Source organism: Pseudonaja textilis, chromosome 1 (assembly GCF_049901715.1).
Source record: "Pseudonaja textilis isolate UNSWEBS1 chromosome 1, rPseTex1.2, whole genome shotgun sequence".
NCBI lineage: Eukaryota > Metazoa > Chordata > Lepidosauria > Squamata > Elapidae > Pseudonaja > Pseudonaja textilis.
The window spans coordinates 225,124,653-225,132,187 of NC_141990.1; positions in this window are offsets into that span (position 1 = coordinate 225,124,653).

Here is a 7,535-nt window from a genome sequence, read left to right on the forward strand (position 1 = left end):
GCAATGCTGTCCGAGACCTAGCCATAATCCTAGTTTCTTATATTTTCAATCGCTTTTTTTTTAAGCATCATTTTTTTTCTAAATAAATAAACAAACTGTATAGCCACTTGCAATACTCCAACCCAAAAGCATTTGTTTTATTTGGAACTCTTGTCTAAATTGGCTGATTTAAGGATTATCACTTATGCCAATGTAGCTTTCCTAAGATTTAGCAAGCATTATTTCCATAATACTCCTGAGAAAGAGCATTAGCTACACTAAGTACTTCTTGTCTGCCTAATGTTTGTGGATGAATATGAGTCTAACACTGCAGGATGAAAGTATCTGAATAAAATGAACTTCTATTTTTCTTTTGGAAAGAGCTGCAGTTTTCTGTGAACCATTCACACTATTATCTTGAGAGTCTTTCAAGACTTCCAAATAAATAATTATTTCACTATCAAACTTTATGATGAGGTGATAGGTGGGATCACTCATGGAATTATGGAATTACATGGAAGCAACTGATTAGACAACACAGCAATGTACAGACGTTATTCTAGTCAATAAGAATGTTCAGATCACTCAGGAAATTTCTATTCCTTTGAGAAATACAGTGCAATCGACTATTTAGAAAAGAATCCAAGTTTATTTTAAATGTTAAAGTTTTGTACTCTATCCTTACAGATGTCAGAGAACATAATGACTATCCAAACAAAAAATATTATTAATTATTATTACTTGTATTTATATATAAATAATCAAATAACAAAAATCAATCCAGCTGCTTTCATCTCTAAGTTGCACATTGTGTCAACTTTCCTGAAGCATTTACTTCATTCCAGATGAGAAAGCACCATTAAACTCAATGAGATTGACTTCCTAAAAAGGTATGTACAGTATTGCACTATTACAGATCATTTCTGCTTCTACAAAACACCGCTTCAAACACATATAGAAACTGCCTTTCCACTATAACAAAGTATAAAATAAATGATGTCAATCGTTCCTAAGAAAACATTGACCTCTGCTGCATGACCTAAGGCAATAATCATTCAGTTCCATCGTGCTGGTCATCTCAGCTACAAGAAAGGTTGAGCTGCTCCAAATATGCAAGCAATTCCTGGGCCAGGTGGGGCCCTTTGATGAGGTCCTGCCATCGGAGATCAGTGGAGGACCAAGAGATTCTGCAGTATGTGGTACACAAGGCTGAGGTGTGTGGCTGAGGAAAGAGTGGGGGGGAAATATTACATGACTATCTACTTTTTTGCTAAGGAGCTTAAGGTAGCATACATCTTAACCCCCAATAACAATTCTATGAGGTAAATTGGACTGAGAAAGAGAGCACTGGACTCGGTGTCATCTAATGAACTTCATGTTCATATGAACTTCTGAATTTAGCTTTCTCCTCCTGAGTCCCAATTTAATATTCTAAACTGTACAAGAGAGTCAACTGTCCCAATTTACTTATGCAAATTCAGCAACATTGAGTGAGACGTAGGGTGATACATGCAAATGAAGAGGGAGAAAATCCTATTCAATGTGATTTTTTAAAAGTCTGAATGTTAGACAATCCCATTGTTGGAGCTTGCTCAGGTTTCCCTAAATTTTACTCTAGGACAGGGGTGTCAAACTCGCGGCCTGCAGGCTGGATGCATCATACGCTGACCAGTGGTGAGATTCAAATATTTTTGCCACTGGTATGGTGGGCTAGCTTGGTGGGTGCACTTTGCACATGTGCACACACTTTGCGTACACGTGCTCACCAAACACACATTTTGTGCAGGTGCAGAGGCGTTCTAACTTGCCTCCTGCAAGCCTGCACGATGCCGGTCGCTTTAGCAGCTGCCGCACGGCACTCTTCTGTGCCGTGCAAAGCAGCTGCGCTTCAAATACAGCAGATAAAAGTGAGTATGGGAGCCTGGGCGGGCGGGTGGGCGCAACAGCAGAGTGGCAGAGAGAACTGGTTGGGTCTCTGCTGCTCATCGCTGCTACCGGCTTGCCAGAACCAGGCCAAACCGGTAGAATACCACCACTGCCGCTGGCCACGCCCATGCCCGGTTCAGCAAAGGGGAGGAAAAGTCACAATACGTCATGTGACGCCGTGATGACACGCCTGCTCTAGTACCACTCTTCTTTTTAACAGGCAGAGCCTGAAAGTCATTTTGGAAAACCAGTAATTGCCCAAATAGGTCCAAAGGAACCATTCTTACCTTCATTTTTTTAATAGTATTTTCCAGTTGATTGAGGTACTTCCGACAATATTCAATGCTGGGTTGCAGCGCCCTGGACTCTCCAACGATACCTGCAAAGTGCTGAAAGCATCTGCTGTATTGGCACAACCGTGTCTCCTGTAATACAAATGGAGGAAGGGGAGAGGGACACTAAGCAAGGACATCACTGGCCAGACTCAGGTCATTTCTTCATTGGTGATTTATATTCCTTCCTACCGTTAGCCTCATCTAAACATTGTGCCTGTGTAGCAGTCATGAGGACAGGGCTTATATTTTTCAGTGGTGGCTTATGACATTAGAAGACTCTAAAAACCACAAGTGAAAAATGTTTTAGTAACATCTTCAAGCAGAAGAAAAAATCTTTGTCCTTGGTGGGAACAAAATTCAGGGCTTTCATGAACACATATATTCCTTCTCTGGATCTGCAAGAATAGAAACCTTTCGCTTGTGACAGATAAGATAACAGATAATCAGAGTTGGAAGGGACCTTGCAGGTCATCTAGTACAACCCCCTGCCCAAGTGGGAGACCCTACACCATTTCTGACAGATGACAGTCCAATCTCTTCTTGAAAGTCTCAAATGATGGCCCTCCCACAACTTCTGAGGGCAAGCTGTTCCATTGGTTGATTGTTCTCACTGTCAGAAAGTTTCTCCTTATTTCCAGGTTAAATCTCTCCTTGTTCAGTTTCCATCCATTATTCCTTGTGTGGCCTACAGGAGCTTTAGAAAATAGCTTGACCCCTCAAATATTGTCATGTCTCCCCTGGTCCTTCTCTTTACTAGACTAGCCAAACCCAGTTCCTGTAACCATTCTTCATATGTTTTAATCTCCAGTCCCCTAATCATCCTGGTTGCTCTTCTCTGTACTTTTTCTAGAGCCTCAACATCTTTTTTATAGTGTGGTGACCAAAACTATAAGGTTTATTAGGGGTACTTCTCCTCTGACAATGCAACTCTTGCCAAGGATGACACTACTTTATTCTATGGATAAGAGGGACGGTCTCCACACCCCACAGACAGGGGCTGTAGGCTCACCATTCAGTTAGAATGGATCTCTGGCTGGTTATTTTTTTAAAAAAACAGCCTCCCACTTTATAAATGCCAAGAACCTCAACAATATTTGGCTCCAAGCACCATTTTTTCCCTGTGTACGTTGCAAATATCTTATTCTTTCTTTTGCCCAGACTTTAGAACATTTAAGTTTTTCAAACTTCTCCACACTGCTGAACTGTATGGGAGCATTCATTCATTTATTGCTTTTGAGAGTTGACCAGAGTCAGTTGCTGAAGTTGGAGAGGCAATTCTGAACTGAGTCTGCAGCAGCCTTCAGGCTAATGGAGCAGCTTCTTCCCAAGTATTCAAATGCCTTCTTACCATATCCATAGATTGGTCTCTGAAACCACCAGTACATACAGGTCCTCTTAACTCTCTAACTCCAAAGCCCTCGTCCTGCAAATTAGAAAAACAATAACAAAAGCTGGATTAAAACAGTGCTGAATACTTTTCATTCCTTTGGTTCATGATAAAGATCTCATATTCCTAAAGGCTGACCTTGTATCATCCACACAGAAGGAAGAGATGTCTCTTGGCTTGAAGCAGGATTTGTAGAAGTACAAATGATCTTTTAGAAGGGGAAGAATTGCCCAACAATAACAATAGCACTTGGATTTATATACCGGTTCACAGTGCTTTACAGCCCTCTCTTAAGTGGTTTACACAGTCAGCATGTTGCCCCCAAGTATCTGGGTCCTCATTTTACTGTCCTCAGAAGGATGGATGCTGAGTCAACTTTGAGCCAATGAGAATCAAACTGCCGAACTGCTGGCAGTCAGCAGTCAGCAGAATTAGCCTGCAATACTGCATTCTAACCACTGCGCCGCCACTTTAAGGGTATTTCCTCATGATCATGTTAAGTTGCATTCGTCCCCTTCTTGAGTCAGCAGGAAAATTAGGTTAGCAAACATCTACTGCTCTACTCACACAGCCAAGCTTCACAGTGTCTCAGCCACAAAGCTGGACAGTGATGCTTCACTCAGGAATTCAATGCAGGATACTTTCACAGCAACAATCGGTAGATTCCCTAGCTTCCTTTCCCCTTTGACTCAATGTTTCCTACTAATGTGAAAAGTAACACCCATTGGTCCTTATACATGCCAGGACAGAGCTCTTGTTGCATCCCACCAGACATTTACCTAGATTTCTTGATTAACAAAAAAAACAATTGATCTGCTAGGAGATCAATGTTCCTATGTCAAAACAAATCAACCAGTTTTCCCAATTAGGATGTACTGGGCATGAGACGGACATCTCTTTCCATCTACATCCTGCTCCTGTCTCACCAATCAGTCAGCAGATCACTAATACTATTATTAATATAAGAGCCTCGGTGGCGCAGTTGTTAGAGTGCAGTACTGAAGCCTACTTCTGCTGACTGCCGTCTGCCTGCAATTCGGCAGATCAAATCCCACCAGGCTCAAAGTTGACTAGCCTTCCATCCTTCTGAGGTGGGTAAAATGAGGACCTAAAATTGTTGGGGGCAAATATGCTGACTCTGTAAACCTCTCAGGGAGGGCTATAAAGCACTATAAAGTGGCATATAAGTCTAAATGCTATTGCTATTATAATTCCTATTACAGTGATTATTTTGCCATAGGTCTATGGGACTATCATTTTCTTGAACTATTTATAGCTCTAGAGTACAGGTAGTCCTTGACTTACAACCATTTGTTTAATGACCATTTGAAGATACAACGGCACTGAAAAAAGTGACTTATGACTGTTTTTCAAACTTACAATCACTGCAACATCCCCATGATCACATGATCAAAATTCAAACTCTTGGCAACTGGCTTGTATTTATGATGGTTGCAATGTCCTGGGGTCCTGCGATCACCCTCTGCGAACTTCTGACAAGCAAAGTCAATGGGGAAGCCAGATTCACGGAACAACCATGTTACTAGTTTAATAACTACGGTGATTCAATTAACACGTGTGGCAAGAAAGGTTGTAAAATGCGGCAAAACTCATTTGACAACTGTTTTGCTTAGCAATGGGAATTTGGGGCTGAATGGTAGTCGTAACTCGAGGACTGCCTTTACAGCAAAACAAAAAGCAAACCCCGCCCTCTATAACTGCCAGTCCGGAAAGCGCTCCCACAGCAATGGACAGAGTTCCCTGTTGATTATGCCACTAGCCACTTCCTTTGTGTGCTCCCCATGTTGGAAAATGGATAGTTCTGTGACAAAAAGAAAATCAGAATGGAGCTTGTAGGCAGGGGTATATTGATCTCCTGGAAGGCAGGCATTTGATCAGAAAGCACCTTCTGGGAAATCAATATATCTGTGTCAAAAACAAACAATTCAACCCCCCCCCAAAAAGGTATGTAAATCAGATGATAGCTAATCTCTCACAGCCAGCCCAAAATGGGCTATGGCTCTTCTGCTACAGGCCTGCAAAGGGCAGTTCTGCAAGCTCTAAACTTTTCTTTTTCCTACTTAGCCTCCTTTTTAAGACTCCAACTTTTTTGCTAGCTCTTGAAAAAGAAATTAAATGACACTGGAGGGAAAGGCATATCTAATATGGGCAATATATGTTGGGCTGATTCTATCCCCCACCTAACTGTGCTTCTGTCAGTAAGGACAGTGAAGCTTTTCAGATTTAATACATCTTAAAACTGCTGCTGCTCTCTGTCAGCTTAAGCAAAAATACTACTACAGTACACCAAGTAACTTCATGCACATGAGGACAAGGTAACAGATAACAGATAAAAAGAGTTGGAAGGGACCTTGTAGGTCATCTAGTCCAACCCCCCCACCCAAGCAGGAGACCCTACAACATTTCTGACAGATGGGAGTCCAATCTCTTCTTGAAAGTCTCAACTGATGGCGCTCCCACAACTTCTGAGGGCAAGCTGTTCCATTGGTTGATTGTTCTCACTGTCAGAAAGTTTTTCCTTATTTCCAGGTTAAATCTCTCCTTGTTCAGTTTCCATCCATTATTCCTTGTTTTTGCTTGCTCTTGAAAAAGGAAATAAATGACACTGGAGGGAGAGGCATATCTATTGTGGGCAATATATGTTGGGCTGATTCTACCCCCAACGTTATTATGCTTCTGTCAATAAGGACAGTGAAGGTAATGGTATATCTGTACTCTAAATGGTAAAAATGTTGCCAGTTCTTACAATAGTTAAGTACATGAACCTTGGTTGAGCAGAAGACACAATTCATGGGAGAAGAAAGGGCCTACAATCAGCTCTTGTACATACCACTAAGGTCTTGTAAAAGTCCTTCAGGCTCTTCTTCAAGCGATTGATGATTGAGATAGCATTGGGCAATTCTTCCAAACAAGTGGGTCCAGGTCCAATGGGGCAGCCATGAGATAAACTCCAGCCAACAGCCATCAGTGACATCAGCAATACCAATTTTTGCTGTCCTACAGGATGTGAGCATTGAACCATTAAGAGTTGCCATTCAAGCTAACTGTACAGTACAACTGTAGGTGCTTTTCTGCATGAGTACTGGTCATTAGATGGACTCAGCCAGATTTAATTTCAAATACCCAAAGGGTTGCATTTCCACAAAAGAGCCCAACATCAAAATTAGTCTTCTTCAACTGGCATTATAGATACATTGGCATTTCAATTTTCAAAGTTTCCATCCATCCCAATGCATATGGAGGCTGTCAGATAGGAGCAGCATGATGATAATACAATGGAATGTAGAATTGCTAGTTGAGGGACAAGGAGCCTGACACAATTTGAAATTACTGTGATTGACACCATTCTGTTACAGAGTTGAAATGATTTTTGTCTGGCTTAGCATAATGTATTTGAAACCATGGTAAACTATGGTAGTACTCTCTTTGCAATATTGAGGCTTTCTGATGGTAGGAGATTCATGTACCTATTTTGAGATACCTCTTTCTCTTTCCGTCTCCTAGTTCCTGAACCTCAGCCACTCAAGCCCATCTTTCTGAAAGAAAGAAAGTTTGATAACTTTGTACTTTCTCTTATAAACTGCGTGGAATGTTTATTTATTTTATTTATTATTGATGTAAAAGTGTGTGGGAAGAGATACAATTTATTACATGTGTTATTTGGGCAAATTAAGAATTGGGAGAAATGTTTCTCCAGGACCTGCAGCAACTCAATTTAAAAGAGTGGTTTGGGGGGGAGTTAACTTTTTATTCTCAGGATCAGGAAGTTAATGGAAGTGAAGATGGCATGGTATGGCTTGTGATCAAGCTTCTTATGAGGGATTGAGTAGTAAAAATTGTGAGAGTGTGAAAGTGTCTGAGAAATTACTGCACTTGAAGAACCTTCA